Genomic DNA, 20,595 nt, shown 5'->3' on the forward strand with positions numbered 1-20,595 from the left:
GTCAGACGTCAGCAAGTATGTCAAGTCAGCGATGTTAATGCCACAAATGTCATGACAGAAATGCCTTATCATAGATTACAAGCGGTCATCTAGTGTCTAGTCTAGTCTATATGTATAATGTAGCCATATTTCGTTTATACGTACAAAATATTATTAATCAAATGTCATACTCAATAATTAAATAATTAGCTTAACAGGTTTAAAAAACTATATCGACACACACGTTGCCATAAGGCTCGTAAGTGCGGTGCCGGCCTTTTACCCTCTTTTTTTGAAGTCGAATAAGTTTCTAATTTCAGTGGGTTCGGAATACACTCAGTTGTGGATAACTGCTCATTAACTAACGGAAAAAAGCTACAAAAACAGAGTTAATATCTATTAATAAATGGATATTGTATTTTTAATCTTATAAAACAAAATATTAAGCGATACTACAGCATTATGCGAAATAAAACAACTTGAGATGAGTAACTTTGCCTCTGTACCGTACACAATGATTCTAATTACTCAACGAATTATTCTATTTAAAGCATTAAAGTTTGTCTCATTACAAAAACCGATTACAAATCACCATAGCATGCTCACTACATATAATATGTCTGTATAGTTTTAGACCTATGCAAACCCATGAACTGATATTCTAACTAGCTTCTTAAAACATCCTAAAAAAACTTGAAAATCTACTGTTTACAGACAAAAATTGGGTCATAAAGTGGATTTATCGCCCCTAAATCCCCAATCACAATTTTCAGGGATACCAAACATAATATTTCATGTCGGAGCGGGTCTATCCTTATATTTTTAAATGTGCTTAAAAGGATTGCTATAAATTGTAAACCATGTCAGCCGTTCTGTTATTTTACTAGTATTTTATGACTATTGTTCAATTGTAAGTTGAACAATACTCAAATATTTTGGGTATAAAAAAATCAGGTTTATATTAAAGGATTTATAGTGATCCTTTAATATAAAAACAAACGAACGAGCCAAACAACTTGTACAATTATTATTAGTTATGAATATTATAAAGTTCAGTTTAATTATTAGTTATTTTTATCTTAATAAATGTTGTTGTGCACGCCGTCCACGCCTTGTGTTGAGGTCTATGTTATAAATGTTGTATCGTATAGATATATAGATATATAACAATAATAATTTCACGACAAAACTTGTCGAGACAGACACCACCGCTATGTGGAACCAGCTGCCCACGAAGTATTTCCGAACCAATTCGACGTAGGTTCAAGAGTGTACCAAATTTATAAAGGCCGGCAACGCAATTGCGAGCCTTCTGGCAATGTGAGTGTCTTTCCCCTTTGCTTCCATATAAAAAACTTATGTATCCCTTCAACTTTCTGTCAAAACTGTTGCTTAAAAAAAACACCTTTCTACCTGTGACAGAAATGTAACCCAAAATTCCTGTACATTATTACCGTAGAGTAATAAATATTTATAATCTCTGGTTGATTAATGAGGAAATCGATTTCACATTCTTGTTTTGTCTAAATGCAATTTCATAGAAATATATTTGAAGGTAAACAAAGCTAATCTTTTATATATCGGCCAAATGCTGTCGTGTCTTAAAGGCATTAGCGTGCTATTTCAACCATCATTTTTCACAAAAGTCGCTCCTCGCTTTGCTATAGGATATTTCAAGATTTTCTCATATACGCTTTCATGTTCTAGTTTTGAAATCGCGTGCTATTCTGCCAATACGAATCAAAATTCGTAGTTCAAAGTTATTCGATTTTATAAGATGCATGTATTGTGCAGTGTGCATAAAACTGTTATTGTTCGGAGTTTGAATTGTATGGTAAAAGTAATTTTGAGCGCCAAAGGATGTATTCCATATGCTTCAATATGTACAATTGTATACTTTGTTATTGTTTACGTCAATATAGGTGAGAGTAGGTAACGTGGTGTTTACTGTTTTTTTTATTTGCGCTATTGTTTTTCAAATTGGTTAAACATTTTCTTTGTATCGTATTGTCACTTTGTAGTATTTCTAGTATATGTAAAACAAAATTAATATAATTCTTGACGGATGTGTTTAAAATGTTTTTACAATATTAAGCTGTTTATTAGGAACACAATACGATTGTAGGAACCTGTAACTGATATCGTGCCTTTTAAATAAGTGTGTTTCATAGAAAAAAACGCTAATTTTTAATTTATTTACGTTTAATTGATATGGCTGTATGGCCTGACCGAGTATAGGAACAAAATATATAGACAATATTTGGCCGTCGGACAAAACTTTACGTATAAAAATTAAAACAGTCTAATTGCATCTTTTTAATCTTTTCTTACTATCAAATTGTGTTAATGTTATGATGGAAACAGATAGGTCTTTCCAGTTTTTGTTTTCATCAAAAGTAAATTTTATTAATTATTGGACAATAATACTTTAGTGATATATATTTAAAAAATGCAACATATTAGGCGTTTTGAAGCTTGCGCTTTGGTAACACGCGTCGTAAGGACTTCGAGGTTTTTACAATGCAAACACGAGCTTCGAGGCAATGTGGTTATAGGTTTATAGTTTATAGATTTTGGATTTAGAACACGCCTTTCGCAAAGGGTGGACGCATGATAACCAAAATGGAGAACGATCAATTTGTTTATGATTTTTTATCGATGAAATAAAAATGCGTCAACAATTTGGGATTTAGAAAGTCTCGATTATAAAAAGAAAACGTAATTGGGAATTACTTGGATTTTTTTGGTGAATTTCGTCCTTTTCCAAACTGATACTGTATACTGGCTCTACTCTCATCCAGCGCCTGCAAATGTATGCTACCAACGCAATGCCGAGTGACCAATGTTTGTTTTTTGAATTTGTCAAAATAATATCATATGAAACTAAAATTTGCTTCAAAATTCCAACAAAATATTTTTCGTAGTAAACAAACATTTGTGACATCTACTCTGCGGGGAATTTTATCTGTTAAATAGTCGTAATAGTTAATAGTCGGGAAAAGACGTTATCTAGTAGAGTAAGAGATTTGTTGTGCACGAAAATGTTCCTTTATATATTCCAAATATTGTTAAAACAGTCGAGCATCACCACACCCTAAAAACAACATTAAAATAATACATTTTCTAAGCGTCTAAAGTAACCGTACCTTGCCTGAATGAGCCTTTAAATTGTCTGCACTTGTTACAAATGTGCTAGAAATTTAAAAACAAACGCTGAGTCTGCTTCGTGCAATAACTTTGCTAATTGCCGCCATTCTAACCAGCGGATAGTCTAGCAAAATTCTCTTTTAACAAATCTTACCTGGAAATATTTTAACAGAACGAATTGCTAACATTATTTAACATCTTCAGCACACTGCTTAGTGGTTAAACTTTCATGAGTGGGTCGTGCGTTTGAAACCCGTGTACCAATAGAATGCTAATTCTATTTATACTTTCGTGTGAGACGAAAACGCATGGTAACTGGTATTTATTAGACGCAAACGTCAAGGCGTGTTTGGTATGCTGGCTTCTATAAAAAAAGTGGATGCGTACACATGTGAGAAGTGAAAGTTCTTTGTAAATTAATTATTGCTAAGGTAAAAGCCCCAATTGTTGTTTAAGTACTAGTGTATGATCACTCTATGTATTTGTCTATATTCACATTGTTTACACACTGTATACGCGCTAATTATAATATAAATATATATAAAATCTGCGTTTACTGCACAAGACAGTTGTTATCTAAAGTACTAATTTGTAGCTACTAAAAGAATAAATTAACCAATAGCGTGTATTTTTCTCGATCTCCCTTACTCTCTCCCTCTCAATCTTTCTCACTATAGCTCTCTCCCACCATTCGCTCCTTTCTCTCTACTCTCGCTGTACGGCTATTTGCTTCATGCTACGTTCGGCCTTTCTCACTCTCTCTTAATCGGTCTCAATCGCACTCACCCTTTTCTTCGACAAAAACGCTGCACATATTCGTGACGCTATTATTATTATTGCGTATCATACGTAAAAAAATATACCCGCAGGAGTCTAAAGAAGTTTCACAAAAAAAAATTATTAACAAATTCAGGCATGTACGATAACAGGGTTTTAGCGCCACTGAGTTGTTTATTGAAAACTCTCAAGAACTTTAAGGCATCATGACTGTTGTTTGTGACCAAAGCCATGTCAGCGATATTTGTAATAATAACGGCATAAAACCATAAATGCCAAATAAAATTAACCTTCGCTTTAATTAATTAAAAATTAAATCACTACCCTATGGGGTGTGCAAGCGTCTATGTGTAAACATTTTGTTCCACATGGTGACCGCGGAAGAGCCCTTCAGAAAACATCAAATAAGAGGCTCATACTACTAGTCATAGATTATGAAACGATAGATATTATAAATAACTTAATGTTTTAACTTAATGCTTTAACTTTTTTTTAAGGAGGCACTTGTTTTATGAACTGTAACTCATCTACTGATAAAAAGTACGTTTTGCAGAATACTGATACCTAGGTTACGCTGAAAATGTTTCTTGGGAGTAAATGAAGGCGCGCCAGGTCAGGACTATGTGGCGGATCGTAACAAGAGTTTTAGATTTGCCGCCAATTTACAAAAACAAATGAATGCAATATACTACATTAGGTTACCAAAGAGTTCTAAAAATGAAAAAAAAAAATCGTTTTTATTAGCAATGTTTCTTACTGGCCAGTTTTTTTCATTTTTTTCTAAACATTTTCAGTGTTACCCACATAAAATCACTTTTTCTTAATTTAAAAATCGTTCGTGTGTGCTAGCATTGATACTGGCGCAATACACAACTTCATACATTACAGATTATTCGTATTTTGCAATTAAAGGCGCGTTATTTAAAAAAAAAACAAATAATTCAAAGATCAGTCCTAAAATGCACCAGCATAAATTAAAATTAACAAAATTAAACGAAGCGTAAATACTGCCTGTACCCGGATTAACACGTCTGGTGTATTTATACTAAATCAATAGTCTGTGCATTCGTCGCTAGGTTAATAATTAAGTACCAAACGGCTAATCCCCGCTAGCGTGAGCAAACACCCTTTAATATTCGCAACAGAAAACGTATTTGAGTGCACTTAGGCTTCTTACATGCGTTAACACTCTCAGCTTTTAAGGTTATTTATAGGCAAAAGGATTTTATTAATTTCTTACGTTGAAACTTACAATAATACATAGAGAAGAGCACTAGTAGTTTCTGTGTGCGACTCTCATCCCAAAGGTCGAAGGTTCGATCCCTGGCTGTGCACCATTGGACTTTCATTCCATGTTAACTTTTTTCTATGTTTATTTAACAAACGCTGGAATGGTGAGGATATCAGTAAGGAAACTCCTTGCATTAGACCCAAAATAGTTAAGCAACAAGTCAAGCACAGAAGGCTAATCACCTAAATGCCTACAAGTATTAGTTTGAATAAGAATCCTGAAACAGATACAGAAATCTGAAGCTCAGACCTTTGAGCGCCACTTTTTTTTTTTTAAAAGAGAAGACACCATACCAAGATTGAATCTTTATAAGAGCACGGCGGAGTGCGGTGCGGCGCCGCAACGGATTATTTCGGGCTATAGGGTGCCACACGGGAGTTTTGGTATGGCAATATATTTTACCCATCCCTGCTTCATCTCGCAGGTCACAAGTCCGGCGCGCTTGCGGTGCAACGCCGCGCGGCGGTGCAACGCCTCGTGTGACATGGTAAAGTAATTTGTATGTAGGATGATCTGGTGCCGCAACGTCATCGCACTGTTTCCGCATCGTGTGGCCGCGATCTTACTTGCATATGTTGCTACTACGAGAATGTAAGAGCGTGCTTCTTACTAACTTTTTTATTATTGTTATGTAGGTACACACATTAGCAACTCATTAAATTTTGATAACATATATTTATACAGAAACTGTGTAATCGCAATGTCTTTTATTTCCATCCTGATAGACGTCAAATGTTTGTTTTTTATTATTAATAAACTATTAATTAAGTACGTCATGTGAAACACGGTGTTATGGTGGCAGTTCTTTACAAAAGAGTGGTGGAGAGTTTATTGCCGGTTCTTCTTGTCAGTTATACGCCCTTGATTTGAAAACTGGCAGTAAATGTAAAATTAGAAGCATTTAATATGTATTGAGTTCATAAGTGTACATTGTGTTACCTAAATGAATAAATAATTTTGAATTTGAAATATCTTAAATACCTTATTAAGCGATGAATTCAACAATCTAGTTGCTGTGGCACTCCGATGAAGATTACTCATTTGGTTTATGTTAGAAGGATCGCCCATTTTTACCGCACTCCGCCTAATCAATCAATGATAAAAAATCAAATCGCCAAAAATAAATTGGGTCATCGAGTTCTAAAATCAATTATTTCCTATGTCAATGGTGCTTTGTCATCGCAAGAGGGACCTCAATGATTGATGACAGTCCATGCGATATTTTATTTTACCACTAATTTTATTGGTGTCGCCCACTCGATTGTTTGTTGGTCTTGTTATTAACTAGGCTCAACATTTTCATCCCATTTAACTCGATTCCAAAAGAGAAGTCTTGGACTTGAAAAAAAAAAATAAAAAAAAAAATGGTGGAGTTTGTCACTTGATGTTTCCTACAGCGTATGAATAATCAGTTAAGTTTAGTGAGAATTTCCTTGGTGCACAGCCTGTTCACACTCAAGACTTCAGGGGTCGGTGCTTTCAGCCACTGTAACATTATCCCGTTAAATAGTAAAGATAGAATAACAACAGATCACTTCGTTTCTATCGACGATTTACATACGACTGTATGATATACAGTTTAAATAATGTGAAAAGATATAATTGAAATGAATGCAAAAGTGACTTACTCCCTTTAGCCTAGACTTTTAAGGACAAAATAATCCATGTGTCTTTTAAATATGTGTTTTATTTATTTGGAAACAAAACAGATACATCTTTACAATTAAAATAAAGTTAAAAATAAAACATAAAATAAACACATTGGATGTATCCACAATAGGTTTCACTAATATAAGTTTTTCTACGTTATAAGAGATATTTAATAATACCTTGTTATAAGAGGTAAACGTTAGATATTTAAACAAACATGATTTAACACTGAACAAGTAACACTCAAAAAGTACAAACTTGTACAAGTGTATACGAAATATGCGTTTTTTTGTACTACATTAGTTTCATTATTTATTATTTATTAGTCTTTATTTTATTATTTAAACTCTTTAAATTCTTGTCACTTTGTTTAATTTAATACCAAGTTTTAATGGTTTGTAATAGTAATTAAATACAATATTTAAAAGTAGCACTGTTAAATACATATAAATATTTATAAACAAAAGATAAATCGTCGCTTTATCTTTTGTTTATAAATTTGCATATAATACAGCGATAGTTATGATTTAATTAGCAGTCCGAGAATGAAATACGAATGAAAACTTTTATAGAGAAAACAAGTTTTACCGCAGAAGTACTTAAACCAATTGCAAAGTTTAAACATTTAATTCTATTATACTTTGTAAATAATTAATCACACCGAATGCACCTTTTGTTGGACCATCAGTTTTATAAGATAAATAATTTTTGAATATGAAAGTAGATGAGCGGTGTGTAGTGGTTGCAGCTTGTGACTGTCATGCCTGAGGTCATAGGTTCGATCCCCAGCTGTGCACCAATGGAATTTCTATGCGCGCGCATTTAACATTCGCTCGAACGGTAAAGGAAAACATCGAGAGAAAACCGGCTTGCCTTTGACCTTGGGATGATTGGGCTCATCACCTAGTTTTACTAATTTACTTTTAAAACATGTTAATAATGGCTCAGTGCCGTAATCATTGTTAATAGCTAATAATATATTTATAATATAATAAATAAAAAAGAGCATTATTTATTTATTTCCAGCAACAAATATACGGTATATGGTAAGAATTTTGATTCCGTAAGGTTAAAATCTATCAAATATAAAAAATCGAGTTATATATAAAAAACCACAAAAATATGATATTGTAACAACTTTTTCATCGTAAGTTTTTGTATCGTGAATTAAAATTAGACGCGAAAATTCGTTTCTCTTGTTATATTTCAAAGCAACTCAAGTTTTCTTCCATAAAAGTAAGAAAATGAAGTTTTTATTTTTCCCGTCGATTTCTTAGAAGTCATAAATATTATAGTGTGAGTAATAAATAAGGGTCACTTAAGGCCATTTTGCGTTTTCATTGCAATCTAATTTGAAGTGGTACACACCGTCCCCGCAATTGCGTTAGTGTGGGCCATAAATTTACCAATTACAAGTGCAAAACGGAGCCGCTAAAATGCTGCTTCTGTCTAGAATTATTGTTCAGGCCGTATCTCCGTGTCCCTGAAATAGAGCGATTGTTACTGTAGTATTTTTCTATTTCTCTATAAAATATTTAATAAACAATTTTGCGCTTTTAAAGCAATCGATTTAAGTTTATTAAGTTTGTACAATATATATTAAAATATTATCACACTGTATAAAGGTACAAACTATTCTCAAAATGCTTGGTTTTGGGATAAATGAAGGAAATGCGTTACGATTGCAAATTATTTTGATAAAAATAGTTGTGATTAAATAATAACATGAGCAGCATTTTAGGCTAATATTTGGAAGAAAAAGCCACTGGCGACGTAAAGGCGGCTGTGGTGTCTAGGACGGAGATGCCCCGCCATATATTGGTTGAAAGACAATGTTTTGGCAGTAACATTATTTTTTTCCTTAGCTCAAAACATATGTAAATCTCAATTTGTAAAAGTTTGTGTGTTAAATTAATTTGTTTTGCAATTGTTCCTTCCTTGTCGTGTAGTCTCTGTCCAAGGAATTGTCAAATGACTGTAACAGAAAACATCTGGAAGGGTATAAAATAAAATCATAACCATGTTCTAAATTTTTCTAATTCAATTAGATAATGTTATTGATATTATAATATTTTCCAAGTTATTTTCATATAATTTTTCTTTAAATATTATGGTAAAAATCTTATGTACACGCATTAGAAGTTAAACTTCTTTCAAAGATAAAAATATTTTTGAAAATTATTTTACTTTTATAGAAAAAACTACACTAGAATAGAAAAAGAAACTAAAATGTTGACTACAGCTAACTTAGTGTGTCAGTTTTTTGTGACGGTGTGCGCGCGCATCGTAAAAATTTATTCACATCAATTTTACCTTACGCGCCAAAAGAAGTATAACTTTAAAAATATTATTATTTTTATAGATTGCTTGACACATATTATATTTATTTGTGTCAAGAAAACATTTCTATAAATTTATATAAAGTTAGCTAAGGCCCCAACCAATTCGACTTAGGGTCAAGTAAAGATCGCACCAATTCGTTAAAGGCCGACAACGCACTCGGCTACTACGGGCGATATTACTTAATATCAGATGAGCTTCCTGTCCGTTTACCCCCAGTTATATATATAAAAGGTACATGTATAATTATTTCTCACAACACCAGTACCCAAAGGCATCAAATTGCATTGGCAAAAAGTGACACAAACTTTCTTGCTTTCATTAAAATTAAAAGCGTTCTGGGGATATGCACAAGGAGCACGCATACTACACACATTACTAACAAAAATCGATAGTAACTTAAACTAATGTAGAACTATTAAACCAATATTGGGTATTGATGAGCTGTTTGCGGTTTCCAATCGTCGAACATTGATTTATTCGGTACCCGAATTAGGGCCTGTGTATGCCGATAATGAAACCGCACATTTAGGATAATACAAATTAAAATATAGTAAGTAATTTGAAAGCCTTTTCGGCAATTTTCAACAAAGCTTATGAGCTTATTTGCTACTTTATACTCGGCTCTGATGAATGGTGTTATTATTAATAATTGTATTTTAAGGAATGTTTTGTCCTGAATAGGCGGCAGTCACAAGTATAATTATAAATAATAATCAATGATTATGCAGTGTATCACAATGAACGGTTCGGTGGCCGTCGATGCATAATCTTATACTAAGTCCTGAGTACATACCTAAATGTAGAGCACAAAATGACGTCAGCAGTAAGGATGTGGAGAAATTGTTAGTTTGGGCACAAAAAGAGGTTAGACTGATGCTGTATCTTGCCTTACAAGAATAGTTCACGCACGAAAACACTCACTATAAATCTTAATGGAAGACGTAACTATTGGCAAGAAATGCACAAAAACACTATGTATAAAATTGCATCTAACTTTACCCAACTAAAGCTCAACAACGACTCATTAACAATGCGGTGATCAGCCGAGTTAAAATATTTTTGGGATCACCCTCATGACCCTCATTAAATTTTATGAAAATAAAAATGATTCTATTACGAATATGCAGTAATAAGGTGACTTATTTTACGAATTTTAATCTTAAGTTTCTAAGAAATACCATTACAAGGATATTTACTGGGAGGAAGAAGTCGTTGCGTGTCTCGGCTTATTTTTTTATTAGAGGATTTGATAGTTGACTTGACATTGGGTGCTTGCTGTGAATTTTATTACACTCGGTTGCTTGCCATATGTTTGAGTGTTTCTTTTTTTTTATATCTCATTATATTAAATAAAATTCGTCATCACCCTTATAATAAATCCTGTATGACCAAGACTTTCTTTAACTCGTCTTCATCTTCTTGGTTGAACCTGGGTATTCGGAAACTATATTCAGGATGCTCTCTCTCTTCGGTGAAATAATATGCGATGGTTCGGCTGTCAGGTGTCACATAATAAAAGAAATCCAATCAACGGTGGTGTGTTCTACTCCAAGCACTGTATCCATTGATAATCGTGAAAAAAAATATGGAACGGTATGAGGTCTAATGTTAGTACGCAATCAATAAGTTAATAATTATCAACTCAGCTTGCGCCACTACGCCGGAACACCATCTACCATTTCCGGTTGGTATGTCAAAGTCAAAATTGACAATTCTCATCGTTTTGTGACTGACACCGATTTAGCGCTAACAACTAAGTAAAGATACTTCATAAATTAATGATTAAATATCATTAATTCGTTGAAAAACTTGACACATATAATTACGTAACAAATAATTTTCAAAATGTATATTTAATAATATTGTAGTCTTATAAAGTTATTCCTAATACATATAAAATTATTCTATCATCGAGCCAAGTATATTTAAAGTAAATTGAGAAATGCAGCCAAATCAGATAGGTACAATGTCGTATATTAAGATTCTAATAAAGAGTTGGCGTTCTCGAGGGGTTCGAGGGCTTGAAATATGTGACTTGATGGTTATGCTTCATGGAGCGCGGAAGAAAAGTGGTCTTGAGGCTTTTAATACATAAGCCTTGAGCTCTGTGTGAATGACATTTGAAAGGCTTTTATAATCAATGATTCGTGAATTTTTGATGCTATTTTACTAGATTTATTCATAGTTAATTCATAATTAATGTTGCCCATACATAATATGATAACCGACCAGATTTTTACAGTTTTTTACTTATAAATAGATTATTCCCGAAAAAAGTGTTGGACACAAAAATCTCTAAAATATTTGAAGTATTGTATTCCATTTGAATTCATCGATCTGCAATGAAAAAAAAAAAAATATCTCATTGCATTAGTGTATTAGTACTAGGTGGATATTTATCATTTATTTATTTAGGTAACATTTTTATAAACTTTGGACGTCAAAAGTATCAGAGAATATGATTCTAAATTGACATTATTATTAAGAATTAGTGTGTTTAGACAAATTCGTTATACTTTACGTAGGTATATTTCTATCTATTAAATACAGGATTTTTTTAATATTATTTAAATAGGTGGCAGATAACGTATAAAATACAAATGTTATATTAATCTAATATAACATAAAGGAGGCGTTCTATAAATATCTAGCAGAAATCTCAAAGGACAAGTCACGTATTGCCAATCATCGTCATACGAAAATTATAGCTTGGCCAGACACCTACCCTAAATCTTTTGAGAAACTCTATTGAGTTTAATTATACGACCCCAACCTGATCGTTAAATTTTTCTTAAAGAACCCTGAAAAGCCTTAAGTAATATCCTGCAGCGCTTATCGCTTGAAGGTGTAAATGCACGCAATTGTTCGGTGTCAGACGAGGATTTTTAATAGTTTTTATCAGTTTTTTATGGGTATATAATTGGATACACTTTTAAGTACAATATTTTTTTTAAATGACAATAATATGCATTTTTTTAAACAACAAACGGGCAGGAGGCTCAGCTGATGTTAAGTGATACCGCCGCCCATGGACACTCTCAATGCCAGAGGGCTCGCGAGTGCGTTGCTGGCCTTTAAAGATGTTAAATTTCCATTCTTATGTTGTTTTAACTAATTAACTAGGATTCAAAACCACATGTAAAATAACTACGTATACATTTATAAGCTTTTGTGATTAATATTCTATTATTGATTATTTTATATAAATAAGCTTACAAGCATATAAAGCTATTTACGAGTAGAACAAATAAGTGTCTAAAAGTGAACCGCTTTAATCGCTTCAAATGTCATATACCTTTGAACTTTCCCCTTGAACATCACAGCATTATCTTGATTTAGACGTTTATGTTTATTGATTAGCGGATGGCAGGTTTCAATAAGCTCCATTAACCAATTCGTTTTGATGTGTTTTAACAGGTTTGTTCAAAGAACTTTTTGACTTTGATTAGCTTTAAGTATCTTGATAGGGGTGGACAGGTAATGATTGCTTATTAAAAGGATGTTATCAAATTATATACATGTTTTTAAACAAGAAAAGGTATAAGCCGCAGCATAAGAGACTTATTTTTATTATCTGAAGATTTTTTTTGATAAACGAGCTAGGTCTGGATATCCATAGTTGTTCACCTCACACATTGAAATCGATTTTTGTTAAGTTTCTTAAGATATTTTTTTTACTAGTATTTTTTTGTTTTGTCATATAGTTGTTTTGTTTTGTTTAATATTAGATCTCTTCGTGTATGTCATTTTTGCATATAAGTGCTTGTCACATTAAAAATTGTATTTTGTGATTTTTTATAGCGATGTAACAGTGTGGCAAGCGTTGGCAAGCTTTTTATCAATAAATTAATAAATAAATTGTCTATTTTTATTGAAAATGAGTCGAGAGATAATGAGATAAACGGCAGTTTTTACTCTCAGATTGTGAGGCTATGCATACAAAAATTATACGACGATTAATATAGACTATTATATTTGTAAATGAATAGTTACTAGAATAGTTATAGCAACAGAAAGTGTAAAGAATCACAAAAGTGTAAGTACATATGTACAATTTAATTCAACCAACAACAAACAAACAACAGATATTGCGAAATTCAAGTTTCACATCACATGGTACCATGCTCAGTTCCCAGTTGCTTTGAGCCTGCCATTTAAGACATACATATATTTGATACAAATCGGACAAGAGCACACAGTATAGCCATGAAGACCAAAGCAAATATACCGAGCGCCCGCTTTTCAATTAAGTTCTGAAACTGTGTGTTCTGTTTTAGTTTCATACCTGTCTTTGATGTCCTCTCATAACTGTTGATGTATTCACAATATTCGTTAGCAAATGTACTTCGTGTTTCCGTTTAATTTCGTTTATTACTGCCAGTATTGCTTTTAGCAGAAGTTTTTTTCAGTAGTTTTATTCAGTTTAGATGCGTCTGCGGCGTGCTTATGAATGTCAAAAAACGTTTACAAAATTCGCGAAAGAGCAAGACTACGCCATCCGTTCGTAAAACTAACGAGGCCTTGTTCTGAGAAGAACGGGCAAGAAACTCAGCAAGTTAAACCCTCCCTCTACTGCTGCCCGACATCCTTGTGGGGCACAGGTCGGCCCTGGAAAAATTTTGCGAACGGATTCTGGGGCGGACGGGAAGATTCAACGGCGCTCGGAATATTGTAAAACGTAATATAACAAAATAAAGATAACAATAATGTAAAATTTAACGAATCCAAAATATGTAATTAATTCAAAATGATCGAAATGTACAATTAAAAAAATAATAATAATAGTAATAAAAAAATAAAAATAAAAACATAAAAAATAGCCAAAGTAAACTGTAAAATAAAATAAAAATAATGTAAAGTTATTATGTGTACAAATTACCAAAATGTTAATTAAATGTATAAAACTGCTATGTAAGAAACATAAAAATAATAATAATAATAATAAATAATCAAAATTGTAAATAAATGAATTTATGAACAAATAAATAAAGCAAAACAAGGTCCCTGATAAGCAAAAGTCAGGGGTTGGTTCAGCAAGCAAAAAGAACGAGTAGAAAATTAAACGGCTAAAATATCAGTTTTCCCTCCAACTTTGACTCTGTTCCCTTTCAGTAAAGACTCAAAAAAGAATTTAAGTTCGCGCCTGGTACATAGTACCTGTAACCCCAGAGCAGGTGTATTCCTCTCTCAACATATTAGTATCACAGTACAGCGAGCAATCGGTAACAGAATTACAAGAACGCTACCAAAGGGACCAAACTTTTTAAATTTTATTTAGTTTAATTTAAGGGAGATTTTATATATTTATCCATATTTAATTGTGTTATAAAAGCAAAAAGTTTGTACCGTTCTATTTGTATAACAAGGTTCTAACAACCATGGTAGCTTATGTAAGTATTGGTAATTTATATAGTTAAATAAATCATAGTAAAAACTCGTCTCTTCTTTTGACTGGTTCTTAAAATAAATTACAATAACAACCATCAACAAGGACCACTAAAAATATTAGTAGAAATGTTCTATAATTCCAAAGACTCCGAATTATTGTAATACAAAATTATCTTATAACTGTTAAGTGGCACAGTCGTCGAGGTCGCGATAAATGAGGTTTTAAGCCCTCGTCTTCATGAAAGGGGATTTACAAAGCAGATTTCAGACAGACAACCTCTCGTCGCACAATGCTGTGTCTGATCCTTCGGAGCCCATAAAGCCTTTATTTATTGTGTTATGACAAGCTGCTATTAACGAACAAAGATTATTTTGTGGTCCATTATGAAAATTCACTAATATTAATACCGGAATGGTGATTTTTAAAAACAGTAATGGCCTAGTGGCTTGTGCGTGCAAAATTCAATTATTTTTTTTTATACTTCACAATAACTTAACCAGGAAATAGGTATGCTTTATCCCAAAAATGACAAATCAAATCAAATCAAAATATCTTTATTCATATAGGTAAACATGTACACTTATGAACGTCAAGAAAAACAAATTAAATTAATTGTAAATTTACATTTACAACCAGTTCACAAGGGCGTAGAGCGGTATCAGGTAAGGAAGAATGATGACGTAACAATCTTTAATTTTTTTATATTTAGATTGTTTCACTTTTTGTCTATATTTTAACTAATTGCAATTTTAACGAAATTAATGTTATTGAAATTTTATAATTTACTATAAAAAACTTGTATAATGAGAATACTTTAATTAGAATTCGTGAAAAAAATCTAATCTTTTAAAAACCTCTAGGCAACCATTAAAGGCACAACCGGGTTACGGAGACAAATAATACCGATTAGTATTTCAATTTAATATATCTATTTATATATTTTTTCAATATTTTACCTTACTTATTTACAAACAACAATACCTCTAAATTAATGACTTAGGGTCCTTCAAGAAAAGAGCGTACCAATTCTTAAAAGGCCGGCAACGCACTCGCGAGCCCTCTGGCATTGAGAGTGTCCATGAGCGGCGGTATCAATTAACATCAGGTGAGCCTCCTGGCCGTTCACCTCCTGTTCTATAAAAAAAATATAAATATAAATTTAAATGAACGGGCAATTTAATTATATGTAATATTCAGTCACTGATACAAATTCTACAAAATAAATTTGAATTTACATCGTCGTCCGCGTATTTGAAAGAAATGCTCCCATTATCCTTGTTATTTGCCCGGTTTGTAAGCTTAAGTTCAAGTTTTACGTCTAGATCCCAGCTTTAGGCAAATTCATTGTCGCCACGTTCTTTCAACTAATTTATTACAGTAGTTTACGCTCGACTGTGCATTTTGTAAAAGGATTTTTCTCCTGTTTTCAAACAAATCAATGCAAGAAACACAATGTTTATCGTTTCAAACGTTATCTATAGTGCTATTATAGTCTTTTCTTTAACACATTATTTTAAGTTCCATTAAAAAGTAAAATACAAATAATACTATGGATAGTGAATAAAACAAATGACGGATAAAATGGATGGAATAATATCATATTCTATCAACAGCACTTTATACACCTAATAACAATCACATCACACGTTATATAGGTGTATAATATATAAAAATAAGATAAATTATTTATTATTTTAAGGCCCAATGAGGTAGAATCAGTTTCCGCAATAAGACGCCCATTTGGTCCGCAGTTAAGCTAATTAAGCCAGCCCAGCTCCTTCCAGAAGGTGAGAAGTGTCCTGGGCACTTCGCTTGCTTTCGGAGCGAGCGATTTCAGTTCATTGAGAACAGAAATCGCTCCACGACCACACATTCCAGGTTTACGTGGCCAACTAAATTAAAAGTAAATTAATCAATAAAGCTTTGACGAATATTTAAATGAGCCTAATCCATGGGATTGATTTGCTCCAGTTCAAACAATTTGTATTAAAAACTTGGCGATTGAAAAGAGTGGCGGAAAGTTTCTTGCCAGTTCTTCTTGCCCGCCCTACGCCCTTGACTTGCGAACTGGTAGCAAATGTAAATTTCAATTAATTAAATTTTTGACGTTCTGTAGTGTAGTTGCCTATAAAAATATTTTGATTGATTGATTGATTGACTGATTCCTTTGCGCTGAAACAGCCTCTGCAGAGATTTTCTGTCGCGCCTAAAAAGAGGGGCCAATGATTTAATTTCATTATATAAAAATCATATACACTTAATCATATAACTTATAAAAATAAGATATATTTTACCCTTAACAATTGTCCAAAGTGCCAGTTTACATTACAACATATTTTTCGCACAAGATATCTATGTCAAGTTAAACTCGTTATCATTTGGAGCCGGCGTCGGAACAATTCCCCTTGAATTCTTACTAACAATAAAATGCTTTGTCAAACTAAGTTCGTACTCTAGCGCTGAAGACAACAGACTTGTGTTTGTTTTGAGACAGCTCCGTACTACGTTTTTAGAGTACTTTATTCGGCTTTGGAGTTACGGCTTAATCTAGTTGAATCCGCTTATTAGGAGTTCGGTTTTAATATTGATGAATTCACAGAGCTTAAACAATGCTCAAGTTATAAGTAGTTGCGGTATATAGCCGAGTAAGCCCTTGTACCATACAGAATTAAACTAGCTATTTGTGACCTAGTTTATAACAAATTCAAAAAAGGAGGTAATTATGTAAAGGGTAAAAGCCGGATAGTTGCCTCGGACGGATACATGCCCCGGTGTTTAATAAACTATGTTAAGATTATAAGTTGTATTAGCACTTAAATAAATAATAAAGATGAAAATCATACCGAGGTTACTATCCCCCGAAGCATTTTCTACGCTAGGCTACTATCCGTTATAGTAGGCAACTGTGAATGCTATCCTTTGAGAGATGAAATAAAACAGTATTTATTCAAAACCATTGTTAATTATGTATACAAGAATAGGCTTTTATAGAAGATAAAAAACCTATGTTGTGAGAAACATACTACGTAATTTTCAGCAAGTTCATATTTAAAAAAAATAACGCTTTTTCAAAAAGTGGGGCAACTATCCGGCTTTTACCCTAAGTTTGAATCATTGTATTTGATGTTGCCGAAATTAGGATCTAGTTTGGCGTCGTTTATGTTTGTTTGTTTACATGTTGTCAACACATATTGGTGACGAACTGCCGCTTTCTATACTCGATCTTTAAACTAAAATTATTTCCAAACTGCATTTCTTGGTAATGGCCGCTTTCTTGGTTACATGTAGATGGAAGTTCCAAGTTCCAAGAAATGAGTGAAAAATCATATAAACGTTGACGAAGATCGCGCGTAGCGATTGTATGAAAACGATTATATGCATACGAGTATAATAATTATTATAATATGACACTTAGTAATTACACATGACAAACATTCACTGTCTCTAAAATTACTACTCATTTACTCTATGTAAACTTGAGCAAAGTACAGAGATGATAGTATCTTAAGGCTAATCTACACACCGGAGAGCATAATAAAGGGGCACTTTTCTGTAGATCTTAAGATAAGGGAAGGTGAGGGTCGATATATCAAGAGATTAGTCGTGTTCGTTGGATGCGGGGTGTTGAATATAAAATACTAGCCCTAGAGATGTTCTGTGCCCAGCTCATATATACGACGCTTAGTTACTTAAATAGTTTCGAATTGTAGCCTAGCACTTAATAGGAAGTTCTTCATACTCAAAACATACGTTGTTATCTTTGCTCAACAGATGAAACGGCAATCTTTTAATGACACAAGCAACTTTTAGGTTTAGTTTACGATTAGATCTCGTTCAGGTCTGCATTGAGATTCAATTTGTAGTTCATGATAATTAGTTTATGTTAAAATATGAGTCTTCCGTGGCTGACACGCCTCATGTTTCTTTACGACGTTTTCTATTACCGTACGAGTATACATTTGTTTTTTCTAATAGGTGATTAGCCTTCACTGCCTTTACGGTCGACTTTTTGGGTCTATGGTTCCGTTATATTTACTCTCACCATACGAACATAGAATAACACGTAAGTAATGCGCACTATGATGCCTCTACACATCTCAGAAATTTTAATGAAAACATCGAATAGGTACAACCCTAGATAATCTGAAGAAACTCATAAGTTAACAGGTAGCGGAGCCTATAGACCCTATCATATATCAAGCGGTTGACATATTTCCCCTGTCAGTGCACGGTTTGCATGGAAAACTTTACTCATGTTGAGACTGAGCGCTTGTTCACTGAGTTATTGCTTTTCTATGCTTTGAATATACGTAACATAAATCTTTACAATAACAGATACAAGGCAATATCATTTTATTTTTACTCTTTAGTCTCAGTTATACTAAGAACCGGTATTTCTATAATATAGACTTGAATAAATATAAACGGGCGCAGATGTGACACATTGTAATTAGACTATAAATTTAATTGTAATTAAATTAGTTAATAAGAGTAACCGATCTTCCTTGAAAAACAATGAATTATATCCTATAAATAATAAATATTTTTTTGTTAAGATTAGGCATATGCATTAACAATAATAAATATTTACTTAATGTAATATATTAAAACTACAATTATAATTGTCGTACATAATTAATAGCATCCATTTATCGTAACATATACAAAACAAACACTAAACTACTAGTATGAAACGTATTTCCCTTTAAATTATGACAATACGTAGAGTAAGCGGAAATTTCTCTAAAATATATCAGTGTAAACAATGAGCAAAGTTTGTTTAGAATGTTAGTAAGCTCCTGCATTATCGATCGCAGTTTCTCACGTCTCAAGGCTCTGTCTATAAAAGTTAAGTGCAGATTCCCCTCTCGTAATCTCCCAATGTTTCGTGAGGTATTAAGAATTTACCGACGTCCTGGGACGTCCATCGATTTGTCTTAGAGGCTGTCTGTGATTCACAAGATTTTGTAACCCTCAACGGGAGTGATTAATGTGTAAAATTATATAATTAAAATTATTGTCACATTTATTACTTTGTCTTGATTACGTCCCATAATATATGTGTTACTATCGTTATCGTATAGTTCGTATAATTATATCACGATCACGCCCGCAGTCGTACTGTGGATAATAAAAAAATATGTGTGTGTACCAGAGTACACAGGTAAGAAGTGAAACTTCTTTACGACATATCATTTTTCTACTATTTGCAACTTCACGAAAATGGGGTAGATAACGCTTAAGCCTTAAGAAAAACAATTTTTTCAGTCATATTTATTAATACTTGCTAATTTTTTATTTATTATTCACTGATACTTACAATCAAAAAGTGAGGTTAACCTCAAATAAATATTAAAATCATGCTCATACGTGTCGAATTTATAAAACGAAATGTATAATCACTCTCACTTTTCTTGTAAATTCACTTAAATTTGAACAAGTCATTTTATTTTATCACTTTCAAATTAATATACTGTTATTCTAATTTCAAACCAAACTTCAAAACTAATATATTGTTGTTATTATTATCATACATAATATTATTTACGTCACTATACTAAACTTCGATAAAAAAGCAACATGGCGCGTAACCGAAAAACGTGACGTTTTCTCTCATACGTCAATAAAGAAGTTTCACTTCAAAAATCTGTTTCGTGATCATTTGTTTTTTTCTAATAGAAAAGTATCAGATCAACATGAGACACGCAATTGTAGTCTAAGGCATGTTAATTTCAGAAGATGTTTTCCGTCGACGTACGAGCGTTAGAGTGTGCACAGCCGGGGTTTGAACCTACGACCGAAATGTGAGTCATACTATAAGCCAACATAACTAGTCTAGTCATTACGGTTTAGCATTTTTGACATGTAAATCAGTCATTAATTCTTGAAACACTTCAATTAGTAGCACATATAATAATAAAGCACTGTTTATTAAGGTGCGGTACCTTAACTTCTAAAATGCATATTCTATACCTCTGTTTTCTCAAAAAACATATTTAAATTACCCTCCCATTGAATT

This window comes from Pieris rapae, chromosome 18 (genome assembly GCF_905147795.1).
Source record: "Pieris rapae chromosome 18, ilPieRapa1.1, whole genome shotgun sequence".
In the NCBI taxonomy this organism is placed as follows: Eukaryota; Metazoa; Arthropoda; class Insecta; order Lepidoptera; family Pieridae; genus Pieris; species Pieris rapae.